Raw genomic sequence first — 17,314 nt, 5'->3', positions numbered from 1 at the left:
AGATTAGTTGTATGTTCAAACTTTTAGTACAAATTCACAACTACAGTCATATATGAATAAAAACCGCAACACTTCCCAAGTCGTACACAATGACATGGAAAGAGATAACACAAGGACAATGAGGTACTGTTTGCAGGTGACCTGGAGGAAACCTTCATTACAGGTGTGTTGACAGTTAATGTGATTTAAAGTGCAGTTGCACGGTGTTGATTTCAGTCTGAGTGCTGGGGGGCTGTTTTTAACACTTTGAGAGCCCTGAAAAGTTTCTGCAAGAGCACAGATACAGTGTTTAACAACTGTTACCTGGAGCAAAGGAACCACAATGCTGGAGGTGCCTGTCTGCACTCACGCTTATAGAAATATAAGCATCTAAAACTCTATTTGGATAAATGACATCCATAAGTATGAAGAACATATGATGAAATGCAGATTAGACAATTGAATTGGTGTGAAGGAACTCTGAAATCTGGACATGTATACGTTACAGAGACTTTAAAAGCAGGTCATGTGATGGCACTGATGTGCCCTGACACACTCCTACAGATTAGACAAAACCCTGTGACACCAACAGTGGGCTTGGCTGTAATCTCCCTTCTCTAAACACAGTCCTGCACCTCAAACACTGCTGACAGACAGCGAAAACCTGCCGCACCTTCCCATCCTGGAAAGTAGTGATCAACGTGGAAAAGACATACAGAAGAGGAAAATCTGGGTTTTGCCTTGAAGCTTAAAAGACAAAGAGTTAAAGGATGTCAGAAACACAAACAGAGAAAAAAAACGAAAGTAGAGCAAAGCAGCCTTTTGTATGAAACTCAAATTGAGACGGTATCTTTCAACAAGAGCACATGTGTGAGGTAATGCTAGCTGAGAGATCTTGGGAACAAGCACCTGCTCATTATATCCAACCACATCAGTGCAGGTACTAATAGTCAGGACTGTGGCTCTTTCATGGTTACAGAGGTAATTAGGGCCAAAAAATTAGTGTACACACTAATTTCATAGCTACCACAAATGGAGAAAAGCCAAAAAGTGTCTTCATCATTTGTCATGTGAACTAAATGAAATATTGCATATCAAAAAAGCAACAATACATTTATTTAAAAAAAAAGACAAATCTGACTGTCTCACACCATGTCCTTTAACTCTGCGCTGAAATCCTCACCATGCATGTGGAATCAAAATATCACATTGGTGCTGTTCATGTGACAAGTGTTCAAGCCCATACTGGGAAAGCTCCTGTCCACTGCAGATGAAAGCGCTGCGGTTTGAGTGTAACAGGTTGCCAGGCCTGTTATGTAGTAGCACAAGTGTTAAAAGGGCAGCAGGGACCTATTTAAGCCCACAAGCCACCAGGGGGATTTGGTACGCAAAGTTAGCGAGTGGCTAAATGATGTGGGCGGTCCGGGGCTAATTGCGCGTATTCAGCGGCAGCTTTCGGATGAGTGTATGATAATTAGCCGGAAGTGCTAAATTGAGATCTCGCCGAGCACCTCAGCTGTCCAGAACTAATAAATACCGAGAGGGGGGTCACCAGACAGACTGACACACACATACACACATGCTAACACACCTGTCAGGCCCGCCAGGGGGAAGCATAATGATCCAGTGGCCACCAAGTCTACAGAGAATGTGCGTGTGTGTGTGTGTGCGTGTGTGAAAGAGTGAGTGTGACTGAATATATCGAAGCAGTTTGCATGTCTAAGCTCAGTGGCAGGTGTGTCTGAGAGGGGAGATTTGGAGACAAGTGTATTTGCAGTACAGCATGTGCGTACGTGTGTGTGCGTTAGAGAGAGTGTGTTCGACATGATATATGGTGGTGGATCTCAGAGTAAGAGTGAATAATGTATGAGACCACCTGCGCATAAGCAAGCTGGATTTTTTTTTTGAAAAATATGTTTGCGAGTGTGTCTTCGGGGAGCGAGGCAGCGAGCGAGTGTGTGAGTGTTGCTGTTGTAGCTCCATGGACACACACTCAGCTGTGTGTTATGCAATTCATTTGCATGGTACATGGCTTATGGGAAAAACGCAGTGCAAACGCAGAATAACTCCACAGAATAAATATTAAGTAAGTCTGAGCATCCCGGTCTTCTAAAAATTATGTTTATTTGCTAAATTTGCACAGTAAATACGTTAAGATGAAACATTCTATTAATATAATGAATGAATTAGCAAAGTCGCAAAAGTGTTGATTCTGAACATATTTGCAAAACATCCACTAATAATATGATTTACTTGTTTTCCCTACAATATCCACTCATAGCAACAAAAGCAGGTTGTCTTTAGGCACCAACATCACTTAAGCAAGATTAGAGATTTTTGATCTTGGTTAAATGTTTAAAAAGTCAATAGTGACTTGAAGCATGAGACTTAACACTTAACTGAAACTACTATCTTACCCTAAAATTAACCAAAGTGCTTTTGTTGTGTAGGTCTAAGGTGTAAAAATCCCGAACTTTGTGTGGCCACCGTCCACTACAACTGCCTCCTCATGACCCTGGCGCTGGACAAAAATATACGATCTCATTCACAGAAAAAAAAAAAAACATTGCTAGTCATCATTATCTATGAAGCAATTACATTTCATTCAAAACATATGCACATATTTACAAATGTAAACACATATATAGTACAGTATATATCACAAGCACGGACCACACTATCGTAGAGTTTAATGTGCTTGTACTGTACATACTGATGATTTTCAGGTAGGAAAAGAACAAATCCTATGCATAAACGTGTAAAAAGCATGTGTTTATATGCATCTATGTGCTGTTATGTGTATGTATGCGTGAATGTATTCCTGGGCAGCATGTAGGTATACATAGGTGGATGATTCCACATATGCATGGTGCTGACACAGGTGTCGTGGCATTGTGCTATTTTAGGTCAATATTTTGTGAGAAACTCTCAGGGATTTAGCTCCCCGGTGTAATTTTGTGGTGCTGGGTTTTAGAGGGATGGGGCAGAAGCATATTAAAAACCCCAAGGCCATAAATCAAGCGGCTAACTAAACAAGTCTGCTCCAGTGCGGCGCGGCGAGCTGGGCAGGAACCAAGGTGCTGAGGACGAGGACAGGATGTGCAGCTACTTTCTACACCCAAAACCTCTCCATTCAAACTCTCCAGGTTCAAAACCATACATCACCACCCCATTCAAGTAAGCCCCACCTAAAAGCCAGGAATCTCTAAATTCATCCTCAAAGTCACCTCTACAATATCACCAATCAAAGGAAACTTTTTAAAGAACAGCTTCGGGGCACTGTACTACTTTTCCAGAGAGACAAACTCATGGAGGTCTTTTTTAAATCCCTGCTTGAAGTTGGATGGATCCTAGGTTGCGTTCTTGTTTAAGAAGGTTCCTGACTAAGCGAAATGAGCAAAGTGGCAACCATGATAAGAGCAGGTCAAATTCTCTTAATGCTAATGAAAGGTGCTTCCGTGCTTCCTTTCTTATTTCCTTTAGCACAGGGTAGACTTGACCACCCTTTACGAAAGGAAAGGAGATAATGACATCCCACAGTACGACTGCAGCATTGCTGCATAATTACGTAGCCTTGTTTTTATGAATTCTCCTTCACATCTTTTTTTGACCTCATGACGTTTTCCATCGAGGTCAAATGAAAGTGCTGAGGTTACTTCATTTACTGGATATTTTTAGACAAGCCCAACTGTGGTCAGGCCTAATAAATTTCCATTCCAGCTTACCTACTTACTCACCAAACCAACACAGCTTACCACCACTAAATAAAATATGGTTTTGTAGTCCTAATGGACTATTACTCATTCACTGTCAGAGTCCCAACCACTGCACTGTAAAGACCCTACAGCAGCACATCTAACATGTTCTTCCTCTTACAAATTAAAAGTTGGAGTTCAAGCAATAAAATGCGCCCTTACCATTCAACACACTCAGCTGTTTTGTCGCTACAGCCTTACTTGGTCCGGTATGGCCGGTAGTTTATGGCGGCTAATGGTAGCAAATTAGGTAGACTGGCTGACTCAGAATCTTTCAATCCAAGTTAGCTAACATTAGCTACAATGAGATACTGGTCATACCAGACCAAATAAGGCAGTAGCGCCGAAGTTTCTTGAATTTAATTTTGGTGTGTTTTATTGCTAATAAACTCAACTTTCCATCATCAAAAGGAGGAATGCATTATTTACTCTTGGAAAACTGAAACAGTTGGGTTTTAAGAAATCGAGCCACACTGTATTTAAAGTGGTAATCTCGAAGAGTTTAGTCTTGGTTGATTTGGTTCATTAATACAACAGGTCACATAATTCTGGGGGCAAAACAAACTATTCTTTTATTAATACAGAACTCAGTCAATAATTGGCCCTTTTCCATCGTTGTGTGAGCTGCAATGATCTGATGTTGTGTTGCACATTGCATCAGTCTGCAGACAGCAGGGCTCGGTGAAAGCTAGAGGAGGAGCTGGTTACATTGCTGAGAAGTTGGAGGTGTACAGCCTGTGTGGCTGCACCTGACAAACTCACTGACAAACATGTTGCATTTCCTGCCACTACTTTATAAAAGCCCTCTCGCCAATAAAATGCTTTTAATGTGAATCTGCAGCAGGAGGAAATTTTAGGTTTTCATTAGCAGAAACTTAGTGCAGCACATTTTCTGGGAATGTCGAGACCGACACCCAGTTCATAATACTGCAAATATACAAATACTGCAATTCTTTCATCAGAGGGCCACATAGGCTCGATCACCACTGCGTTAACTCGTTCAGCTATCGACAGTAATGTAACAGACAGTTATTTAAATGAAAATCTTTGCGATTATAATTCTACATGGTTTATTGCCTTTGTCAGTTTCACTTTGGTGCTTTGTGATGACATTTAAGTCTAATAATATTCCCACAAGCTTCACAAATGTAGCAGCCTACTTGTTGCAGGGCTTGGAGTGTGTTTGGTGACTTCTTTCTAAAGGCCTGTGGTGTGGTCTGTCCCACAGACTTCTGCTCTCAGGTGATAGTTTGTATTTGTGTGTACACAAAGAGAAACATTGTTTGGTCTTGCACGGTTTGGCCATTTGTGACATTCCCATAAAGCGTCACTCCTCCTCCCTCCGAGGAAGTCTCCAGAGAAGATAGACATTTCCACAGGTCACTGGTCGTGTCAGACAAAAGGCCCGATCCGGCTCTGCCCCACTCTGCTCCTACACTCCTCTACTCTTGGGTGTAACACTAAACTGGGGCTCACACATGCCCCCCACCCGCTCCCTCCTCAGCCAATGTAAGAAGCGGCGTTTAATGACAGGCCCTCTCCTCTTAACCTCATTTCTCCTCTCCTCTCAGATGGGAATGTGAGCATGTGCAGCGTGTGTGCTCATGTGTGTGTTCTCATTTGTGTGTTTGCTGGATAATCTATTACTTAGACAACACAAAACAGCCTAAATAAAACCCAACACACACACACATCTGCAGTGTAAACACCCATCTGAGAGTATTTTGTCCCAGCCTTTCTCCCCCACCCTCTACCTCATTCCCTGCTTTCCTCCTCTCATTCTGCCTTTTCCATTGCTCTGTATCTCTATCTCTGGCCATCTCCTGCTCTCTCTCTCTCTCTCTCTCTCTCTCTCTCTCACTCTTCTCCCCCGCTGCCTCCACCCTCTCTCTCTTTCTCCTGGCTCATTCCTGCTCTCCCTCGCCCCTCCCCCTCCTGGCGGAGCTGCAGTCGAGGTGGGTGTTCTCTGGCTGTTATGACTTGAGAGACGATAATGGCAGCTATAATGTAGCCAGCCGTTCCTGATGTGGCTGGGCTTGTGGGGGATTCTGTTGTGTTAGGGCTGGAGACTGAGCTGAGGGAGGGAGGGGGGGACGAAGGCGGGGTCCGGGCCCTCAGCCAACCACAGTCCAGATTCTACCTCATTTTCTTCTTCTTTTTTTCCCCCTCTTTTCTTTCTTTCTCTCCTCACCCACCAACTTTTTCTAGGCCTGTTGTTTTCCTTCGGTGGTAGACTTTGTTTTTAAATTCTGGCTTTGTTTTTGTAACCCTTCCACCCAACACAGACTATCCTCCTTCCCTGCTTCTCTCCCCCACCCACCCTCCCCTGTGTTTTTTACCCCTTTTACCCAGACTTTGTGAATTCCTCACAGCTGCTGTAATGTGATGGGGGCCAACGGTGTGACCACTGAAAGGCCACAGGGCTGGAGACATCACTGTAATGTACAATAAGCCCTACTCACTGACCTGCTGCAAGGAAGATTAGTGTCATATCTACTTGAACAACTGCTTTGACTTTCATTTAAACAGCTTTAATTCCTGTTAAGCCTGACCTGACATTTTCAAAAGACACCGAACAAGAATAAGCATCATTGTGAAGCAGGTATTCACTGAGCTGGGCAATAATTCCAATTATCATGTTTTGTATAACAATGTCAGGAATATTAGTGTTATTGATTCCATCTGTCACCCAGCCCTTTACCATGTTATTAATGCAACAGAATTATTGCCTCCACCACATTTGTCCAGGCTCATATAATACATGTGGTGAAGACTTTGAGGGAATTTAATAAAAAGTATGAAGAGACTTAAGTGACTTTATTGACATGCATGATTCCAGTGAATAATTTCCTGTGAGAAACATGCTGTCTTCACTTAGAGACTATTTCTACAGAGGAGCACAGAGGATTGATGGAGAGCTTCATCACACGGTGCAACGACAATCACCTGAAGTGATCGGCACAGTGTCAAGGTGGACCCCAAGATTAGTGCCACCAATTCAGTATCTGACCAAAAGTGAAATATGGTCACCATCTCCCCTTCTGTTCCTGGGTGATGGTGTGGAATAATGGCCAGAAAAGTGCTTTTGTGGAACATTATGATGCCACAGTGAAGTTGACCTTTGACCTTTTGTACATAAATGTCATCACTTCATAATTTTTTTCTATGAGACATTTGTGTGAAATTTTGTCATAATTACTGCATGAAGTCTTGAGTTATGTGCAAAAATGTGTTTAGTGAGGTCACAGTGACCTTTGACTGCCCAAATCTAATCATTTTATCTCTGAGTCTGAGTGAACGTTTGCGCCAAATTTGATGAAATTCCCTCAAGGTGTTCCTGAAATATCGTGTTCAGAGAGTATGGGACAGACGGATGAACGGACGGACGGATGGACAACCCGAAAACAGACCGTTCCAGCTGAATCTCCCTCACATGACAAAAATACTACAGATGCTCTTGGGTTCAAAAGGGGAAGACTACAAACTTGTCATTTTGCAGCTACGTTGAGAAAGAAGAATCCCTGAAGCCCTAAACTAATGTTTACTAAACTAGCAGTGTGGTTTAATACAGTCAACACCATGACCTCACTGATTCACACCTCACATATCCCTGTACTGTAAACTGTGGGCTGAGGAAGCTGCGGTGCTGATGTCTCACTGCTGGGGTTCTCACCTTGTCGAAATGGCAGAATGAAACGTTGATCCCTTGTTGCTACACAGCCGGAGTGACTGATGACAGACGTCAGGGCGCTAGAGGGCTCGAGTGCGGCATCTCAACATGACTGAAGCGGGAGCTGAGCTAAACCAAGCTGAGTTGAAAAGAGCAGAAAACAGCACCCGATGAGCCTTTAGTGAAGCTTTTTTTCTTTTTTTTTTAAAGTTTGGGCAAGCTGAAAGCCAAATTCTTATTTAACATGCTGAAAAGTTCTGTTAGAGAGGGTTATGCACATGCTGCACATCCGCAAGGGGTGTACAATACTGGCTAAATACACTGACAAAGAACCAATTTTGGTGCAAAACGTACTTTAATTTACTCAAGCTGCCTTGTAGTCACATGTACAGCAACACAGCGCACAGTCATGATTACTGTTTTAGCACTTTTGTAACTGTTGGCTTGATCAGCCTGTGACTTGATCATGTTTGTTTTAGGATTAGGAGTGGTTCACCTCTCCTTGTTTTCATTTGCCCGCACAAGCACAGTTTTGTACTGCCGGCCACCGAGCAGTCTCACTTTTAGGTGTTTAACGTTTGTCAGTTCGGGGATTTCAACCAACAACTCCGTCCAGAGAGGTGCCACCAACACGTTTCCTCTTTGGTTCCTTCGCTCCTCCAAAATCCCGTACTTTTCTCTGTCCTCTCTCCAGGCCACCCACCCGCCATCCTGCACATACCTGTGGTTTCCTGCAGCCCCGCTCCTCTCCTCCCTCCCTCCTCTCTCTTTACCTCCAGCCTCTTTTCCTCCCCCCACACACACCTTCCTCCCCTCTCTGTCTACCAAGTAACATCGAGCTCATGTCTTGTCCCTCCTCTTCTTCTTTTACTCTTCTGCATAACTTCTGCGTGTCTGTGTATCAGGTAGGTAATGCCCTAACCACAAATATTTCTTTGAACTCCTTTTAAGGAGGGGAAGCGGAGGAAACGGGTGGGGAAAAAAGAAGGAAAGAAGGATGGATGGATAAAGCAGATGAGGAGAGGTTGATTCACGCAGCTGGCTCCCAGCTGTAGACTGAGGCAGCATGCAGAAATGCTCCATCTATAAACAACTAAGAGCCCAACCCCCATTTTCAAGACAGAACTGTGCTTTGTCATTGTAAATCTAAGCCAAGCACTCCTCTTCACCTTCACCAGCACTCCTGAACGTCACCCAGCTGCTTGTTGCTCTTTTCCTCCCATCCTTTCTGCAGCTCTACATCACTTGTCCTCCTGCTTTTTGTCCACTCTACTCATCACTGCTGAGGCTATGCCGTCGCTGTGGCTACAAATCGAGGCCTTGTAAATCTTCTCCAGTCACTCATCTCACTGAAAACAGCAAAAAGAACATGTCCTCTACATAAATCCACTACAGCAGTTTGCCACACACTGAAACAGGGACCAGGGAACAAAAACCAGATAATAATCTGTTCGGTTTATAGAAAGACCGCAGTGATTATATGAAAAATAATAATCCTAACAGACTTGGGTGGGCAGGCGATATTTATAGCCGGCCTGCTGCTACTTATATTCCTTAGCTGTATAACACAGCTGGAAGAGAGGGAGGAGAGAGAGGAGGTGGAAAACTTGTGAGGAAAAAGAGACAGAGGAAAGAGAAAGAGAGAGAGGGGCTCCGAGGGATGGAGGGTGTGTGTGTGTGTGTGTGTGTATGTGTGTGTGTAAGTGTGTGTGCGTGTGGGGGTGGATACCTAAAACATGTGTGTGGCTGAGAGCAAGATAGACAAAGCAAGGCAGAAAGAGACACACAGACAGAGAGCTGACGACGCGAGGCTGTGTGTGTGTGTTTTTTTTCATGTGTTTATGTGTGTGCGTGTGTGTGTTTGTGTTCGGTGTGTGGGAGAAACCGCTGCGCCGTCCCTCCGAACGACGACAGCAGCAGGCGAGGCCTGCAGGCCACCAGACGAACGCAGTGACCACAGCTCTGAGAGCCTCTCACCGAGGGGAAAGAAAGGAGAAATATGACACAGACAGCACGACCATCAAACTGACTGGGTCGGATTAATCAAGAGAAAGCGGCGTGGCGTTCACTGACAGTTCATTACTGGGCTTTTGTTTCAGGCTTTGAAAGGTCTTTTCTATGCATGTGGTCCCAGAGGACAGTATAAATGGATTGAAAGTATGGATACTGTACTAATGTGTAGATTTAAAGGCAGGGTCAACCTCAGAAAGTACTCAGATACTTTAAATGCAATAAATACATGGTTTTGCACAGTGGTGGAATATAACTACATTTACTTGGTGCTCATTAGGCATATAAAGCATAAATAGAGCATATAAAACTACCCAAATACAGTTTATACAACTACATCTGAACCATCAGGTTTCAGGAAAATTAATTGGCTACTATTTTGATACATTGATATATGTTTTAAACATTACGCAGCATGGAAAGCTGATCCACTTTGACTCGGCATAGGCTTTTCTCAGCCCATTTATCCCGGTTTGGGACAGACAATTAGGAATGCACTGGCCACCGGGGTTCAGTGTTTTTCCCGAGGACATTTCAACTTGTGGACAGGAGGAGATGGGAATCGAACGGCCAACCCTGTGATCAACAGACGGCCTGATCCACCAATATATACAATACTGACAGTACCCACACATTTCAGTTGGTGCTTGAGGTTCAATAACCATCTTACAGCAGAACAAAAAGCACTTGCTCTTAAAGAACAGCAAGCAAACTCTCCAACCAGACCAACCTGGACTCACCAGCCTCCAGACTTTCACCTTCCTCACTCCTGTTTTGAGTCCATTGATCTCTCAGAAGCTGCTCTCTACAGTTTGCAGACATCATGTTACACTTGTTGTCTCCTGTGGCCATTCGGGGTGACAATGTGAGCTGTCACAGTCTATCTGTCACCGTGCTGTAAGAGCGGATGTCAACTAAACAGTGGATGATTGTATTAACAGGGTCCTACTATTGGGCTCTTCATCAGAAACGCTGCTACATCACGTTTAACTTCACTTCATCAACAAATAAAGTTCTACAAAGCAAACCTCTCTCTGTCTCTCTCTCTCTTTGTTTTTATGTTTCTTCCTCTGTTCAGCATGTAAACTGTACTTACATTCATCCCAGCAGATGAACACATGTGGAGACTTGTCTTCATCAGTTCTCAGCTGCATCGCGAACATGCGAACATGCACGCCTGCGTGTGCGTCGCTGTGTTTGTGTGCACAGCCTTGGTGAGGGTCACCGTATTACACTATGTTATATCATCACTTTCACGCTGATGCTTTCCCTCAACTTGCCTCCTCTCCCTCTGACCTCTATCCTTCCTCTGCATATGCTCCCATCTTCTCCTCCTCTCACTCTCCTCACCGTCTTTAAGTGTAAAAAAAAAAAATCCTTGCGACAGTTTTACAGTTGCCTGTTCATTTTGACGCCTGTCTCGTCTGTAGTTTTACAAAAAAAAAAATCTACATGCAAAAAAACGTTTACAGGCGAAGCAACACATGCTGTCCGCCGCAGAGAATGTGCTCCAATTTGTTTCAGTCCACAACTCATCTCCCCTGAGCGCCCACTGGGAATCTGCACAAAACTATAAATCCCACGAGAACTGATGACTGCTGACAAATCTGTTGATGCAAAACAGTAGGGATGAAAATGATGCTCTTCTTTTTCATTCTGCTTGCCATTTACTTAAACAAACCTCATCAATTTACACAGTGAACAAATTACAGAGCGACTATTTGGATGACTGAGACATACAGTAAAATGTGCACTTCTCCTGTGTGGTCCTTCTCAGAGCTGCTGACTTCATAACTAATATATCACAGGCGTTTAGTTTAATACCCAGATGTTGGTAGGGGCAAGGCATCCGGGCCTGCATTGGCTTTTAATTGGCTGGGATCCCTGAGCTGATGTTTGGGGCTTAGTATGTGACTCAGGAGGACACACATACACACACACGCACAGCTAGAATCGCCCACACACACATGAATGCGTACACACACTTTCCCTGAGCGAATGAAAGGCTTGGCCGGGTTCTGACAGGGCGGCGGGCTCACATGCTGTCAGAGAGAGACGAGTCATGGCTGTCCAGCGCAGTCTACAAACTAAACAAACGCGGACAACACACACACACACACGCCCATGCACATACACACACAGAGTCACATCTGTGAGATCCCAGGACTGACTGACGCCACGCCACTGATGGTAGCTGCCAGGCAGCAGCCATGATATCTGTTGAGCTGATTATTACAGTGTGAAATAAAAAGAGGCATACTACAGAAGGAGAGAGAGAGAGAGAGTAAGGGAGAGGGGGAGAGGGGGAGAGGGAGAGGGAGAGGGGGAGAGGGGGAGGAAGAAGTGGGGTGAGGATTCAAGGAAAAAAAATGGCAGAATGATCCTGTAACAATATGTCTCTTGATCACAACCTGCACATCCACACAAGCAAGGTGATTGTTGGTGTGTGTGTGTGTGTGTGAGAGAGAGAGAGAGAGAGAGAGAGAGAGAGAGAGGGAGGGAGAGAGAGAGAGAGAGAGAGAGTGAGAGAGTGTGTGTGTGTGTTAGAGAGAGAGAGGGAGAGAGAGAGAGAGTGTGTGAGAGAGAGGGAGAGAGACAAAGAGAGAGAGAGAGAGAGAGAGAGAGAGTGTGTGTGTGTGTGTGTGTGTGTGTGTGTGTGTGTGTGTGTGTGTGTCTTAAGTTCTCACCAGGGCTGTAATTAAGTTGCATTAACATAACTAAAAGGCAACAAATCAGCTACTCAGCTGGCTGTGAATTGGAGGGGGCTGAGGAGGTTAACACAGACACACACGCACGCACAAACACACAAACACACACACACACACACACAAACAAAGTGATACTTGCACGCATTCACACAGAATAAAAATACACTTATTGTAGCCACATTTTAGGCTTTGCCCCCAAATAAAGAGACACACAAACTTGCGAGATCAAGAACATATGAGGAATTTCAGCAACCTAAACTGTCATTAATTCCAATTGATTGTGAAATCAATCCTGCAGTTGGGAACACATTTAACTAGGATCCTAATTTGTATTTGTGGGAGACCTCACACAGAAAGAATGCCTTCACCAGTTTTGTCACATATTGCACCGCACTGAAGTGTAGGCACGGCACTTTACCCAATAACAAGATTTCAGACTGACCTCAGAACTGTCACTCAAACTTCTCCTTTGATTCTTTTCCGCAGCCACTTGTACGCGAGGCTTCCACCACTTGTTTAGTGCACACTACCAGACATTCAGGAGAAACAAAAGCATGGAGAACATAATCTGGCTGTGAGAAGGGACCGAACGAGGCTCTTCACAGGACTTCTACTTGTGTTTGTCAGATCAGTAAACATCATGCAACACTGACAAGTGAATAATTGTTTGCACGTGTGGCTGCCAGTAAATGTGATGAATAATTTACAGTATGTTTTACACCGCTGTACAGGAGCCGGGTTTTGACTGACTAATCCAACCGCCGATTCCTACACACTACACTCAAGATTGAACCGTTATGAACCTTACGCCACAACTTCAGCTGACATGAGAACAGGTAGCTGTGGCTCTTTGTGGCATGCATGTAGAGGTATGAGGGAATGGATCCTACGCTGGTACTTTACTGTACAACACCCACAGTTCATCAGTTCTCCATTCACACATGCTGTGTAAACATAAGCATGTACTGTATATACTGTATATATGTGTTACTCGTACTTGCTGAGTGCAGATTAACAGCCGGTGGCAATAATATGTTGTAAAAGGTAGCAATGCAACAATAAAAGCGAAGACAAGCCAAACTCATCTTAAATAAGGGAGTTTCAAAGCATTACATAAACATGTTTCATGTAATGCATTCATGTTTTCTGGGCCTTTAGGATACATGCAGTGTGTCCTGGTGAGAAGTGTTGAATGTGAGCAAAACCGTGTTTTTTTTTTTGCACTTAAAATGCAACAGGGTACATTTAACATACTGTAAATGAAGTGTAAGGAATGTGCGTCAGGCTTCAGGTTTATCTACTAGTGCAAAGAGCTTTAAGCTGGAACCAGTGCTGGCTCCCACATCAAATCTTAGCCATGGGACCAGACCCTTGACCTGACCCTATTTACCAAACATAACCAGCTTTCAAAGCTACACTGTCCACACGCAGTCAATGTTAACCAGTGTTACTGGTTTCCATTTACACTTGATGAAAGTCTGATAAAGATGCTTCGATGTCTGTCGAATGCTGCAGTTTACATCAGAAAAGTGCAGGAGATGTTTTGCAATCGCAGAAGCTTTCTGCTATTTGTGCATGTAAACACTGATCCTATCTCATGCGTGAGGAAGGGGCTCCCTTTCACTGTGTCTCAGCCCTAAATTCCAGTCTGTATCTCCACGCAGTGCTCAGTGATGCGCAGGCAGCGCCGGCGCGCACACACACACACACACACACATAAAACAGACACACATGTAAACATTCGCTCTGTCTGATACACAGACCCAAGCATTTAAAGGCAAACTGTACACGGAGCTCACGTATTTAGACATAAACTGCCACACAGACACTGAAAAGAGATGTATATACTCACACACACAGATGCACATGCACATATACAAACACACACACATACAAGGAACTGGGGTGGGGGGGTGATGACCCAGGGACCTGATGTGACAAACACAATAAGAAGGGCACAATTTACGTCAGCAGCTCGTGAATGGCTCACTAAAGACATGCAGACACGCACGCACACACACACACACCTTGTGTCTGTCCTGCTCTATCAGTCTTAAAACAATCCTGCTTTGCAAGTGAGTTTTATTTTCCAGGAGCTTTCATCACTCAATCTGTTCAGGATAATGTGCCCAATCACATCTGAAAAGAAAACTACAATACCACAAGTTACCAAAAAAAGGAAAGATTATAATTAAAAACTATGATTAAAGTGAGTTTATGTAACTTTTGCTGAACAGCGGCCTCTGTGGCTACAAGTGGTTTACAAACTTTCTTTTGAGTCAGTCACTCAGTCACTTCATGTGGCATTAAAGTCATGTAGGAACAACCAGATAAAGCTGCTTCTGACTTGCAAATACAGTTCACCTCAACACCCAAGTCATAATCACAAGTGTTTCCTGAAAGCTCTGATACGTCTGAGTCGGTGCTTAATTATCCAAAGTGCCTTAAATTGTTGAATGTCTCAGTCAAAATCCACCCGAAAGCGAGGGTTTTGGTTGTTGCTTGTTTTACTCCTGTGGTAAAAACATAAGACGCAGCATTAATAACAGAAATGTACAGCAGACTCCTAAAGCTAGTGAAGCGGCATCAGTTAGCAAACTAACAGCAGCCACCGGTCAGACTTAACGTCACACTTTACCACATTACCAGCAAAATGAACTGAGGTGTATTTTATTGCTTATAAATAGGAATTCTTATGTATGAGAAGAATATACAGTATTTCCATTTAAAAGTCACATTAAAAAAAGAAAATACGGGGGGATTTAAAAACGCGTAATAAATTTTGACTGTTAAGGAAACAGGAGTTTGAGACATAACTGCTCATAAATGTTCATTGTTTAGGGCCCAAGTGTTTACTATTTCTGAAGAAATGTTGCTATACACATATGAACCCTGCCTACCCATGTGTGCATAAGGGGTACAATTCTCAATAAATCATAAACTCATTACATAAACGCGATAAAAAACTGAGCTTGAGGACTTGACGTAGGGGAAATTAAAGATAAAAGGAGGGCAAGGAGAGTACACTTTTACCGCTGTTTCCTGTAGAGAGGGAAAAAAGGAGGTAGAGTGATTCACTTGAGATGGAAAAACTCTGGCGGCGGTAATGCTGCTGTGCAGCGGGCGACTCCGAGTCTGTGTGTGGTATTCATGCTCTCCTTTCTCCTTCACAAAGGAGGAATGGGGGGAATCAGAAGGGACAGAAAGAGAGAGAAAGACAAGAGATGGTAGAGAAAATGAGGGCGACAAAGAGAAACAACCGAAGAAAAAGCGAGTTGATGGAAGAAGAGGAAGAGAAAAAAACGAGGGGGGGGGGCGGGTTGAGCGGCACTATGCTTGAGCAGTCCTTTTGACTGAGAAGAGAGGGACTGCGGACCTATTGTTGAAATCCCATTCCTCACTGTATTGTCCGACCTTATCAATGCAGGGTCACCAGGAACAATAGTGAACGCTCCCATAAGTTCTCATTTGTTGGCAGTGTCAGCGGCCGCCGCACACAGAAAACGCAGGTGTCGTATCTGTAAAACCTTTTAGGAGTCCAGGATACGTGAGTAAATCTGTATGATGCTTTTGATAATATCGACATTTATTAGGCACAGCTCAGCTCCAGCTATGTGGTACGACGTCGTCTGTGGAGCTTTTGAACACTGGGATCATCATCGTGGTTATCTCAGCGTGGCTCTGATACAAACTGCAGGTGTGGGGTTTCAAAGAAGTGGCATTATGGGAAATGTAGGATGTTTTTGGAGCTTACCCATACTAGACAAGTAGAGCTCATGATGTCTTGGCCTTTGCTGCTTTGAATCTGACTGTATCTTTGTTTTGAGTGGCCCAATTATAAGAAAATGCTACTCTAAATTACCAGAGTACAACTTAAGAGTGTATTTTTCTATTGGCTTCTCTGAAGTCAATGATTTTACCAACACTAATTAAACACTAATTAAAATGAGTCCATATCATCTGACTTCCTAGCATTTATGTACTCATTATAACAGTTTAATTGTTCCCAATTTAAAATGGTACGTGGTGTGACTGTTTATGCTTTGTAACTCCATTATAAATCCATTATCTATATGGGGGCAGGGCATACAATGAACGGGTCAGGCTGACACATAGAGGCAAACAAGCATTCACTCACTGACATTACAGGTAACTTAAGAGTCTCAAGGTAACCTGCATATCTTTGGGCGGTGGCAGGAAACCTTCTCGCTGTGAGGCGACGGTGCTGACCACCAGGGTTTGACTACGAACAGGAACTACCAGAGATAAAACATGAATTTGCTTTAATTCCTTCACTGTAAGATTTTCATGCACATTACTCGAGGCCGACTAGACTGAAAGAGAAAAATTCCACCTGTGTGACAGAAAAGACCCCCCCTCTTCTCTAGGGTCACCAGGCGTTTCTTATTCATTACCAGCTATAAAGCCTGACAAAGAGAGAGCTCCTAGCCCTTCTTCTGCCTCTTCACTCCCTCGCTCCCTCTCTCCCTCCGGCTCTTCATGGAGAACAGAGAGGGGGAATCATTCAGTGGCTGAAAAGGTTAAAGTCTAGCCGAGGGCTGGAGTTCCTGCGTCTGCCAGGGGCACCTGAAGAGGGGCAAACATTTACCAGCAAAGAAAAGAAGGGGAGAAAAAAAATCAACAGCCTGCCCGAGAGCGGCCGGGTCCGCGGTGAGTGCTGGTGTAGGGTCCTTGGAGAGTTTGTCTTGTAATTGAGTCAATTGTTGACCCCTGTTCAGCCTGCCTCTGCAAATCTTGGGAGGAAAAGGCTGCGGAATAATTAATGTTCTCTCTCCTTCTTTTCCTCTTGCTCTTCATCTATCCATCTCCCACTCCTCTTCGCTCCCCCTCCCTTCTTCCCTTGTTTTCCGTTGTCTCGAAGGATGATTGTGCTGTGAGTCAAAGGCAGTCATTTAGAGAGGGGGGGACTGTTCAGGGATCTGCTGAGGCTTACAATCTTCTTTTCAACCCAAATCTTACTTACCCCCCCCCCCCCCCCAACACTCACTCTCTCCTCTCTCCTGCACTCTCCCCCTTTTTCATTCCTCCTTTTGTTTGCACCGTGGGATGAATTTTAATCACTCCGCTCTCCACCTCCGATCTCAGTCCCCCCTCATTTTTCCCCCCTCTCTCTCCCCAGTCGGGCCACTCACTCCCTGTTTCCAGCTTCTATCCAGCACTGCAGCACCTTC

The 17,314-nt window shown here is 44.1% G+C and overlaps 1 protein-coding gene across 2 annotated transcripts in view; it reads right to left on the bottom strand.

The window, feature by feature from the left end:
- Window positions 1-17,314, bottom strand: part of gli1 (GLI family zinc finger 1) — a 51,763-nt gene that overhangs the window by 12,439 nt on the left and 22,010 nt on the right. Inside the window, exon 1 of one of the 2 annotated variants that reach the window (XM_041957148.1) lies at window positions 7,408-7,470. The exons of the other annotated variant lie outside the window; for it this stretch is intronic. The gene's annotated coding sequence lies outside the window, so the exon portion shown is untranslated. Of the gene's footprint in view, window positions 1-7,407; window positions 7,471-17,314 lie in introns of those variants that run through there. 2 annotated transcript variants of the gene reach the window in all.

Source organism: Chelmon rostratus, chromosome 2 (genome assembly GCF_017976325.1).
Source record: "Chelmon rostratus isolate fCheRos1 chromosome 2, fCheRos1.pri, whole genome shotgun sequence".
Classification (NCBI taxonomy): Eukaryota; Metazoa; Chordata; class Actinopteri; order Chaetodontiformes; family Chaetodontidae; genus Chelmon; species Chelmon rostratus.
This window is presented reverse-complemented; position numbering and strand designations above follow the sequence as displayed.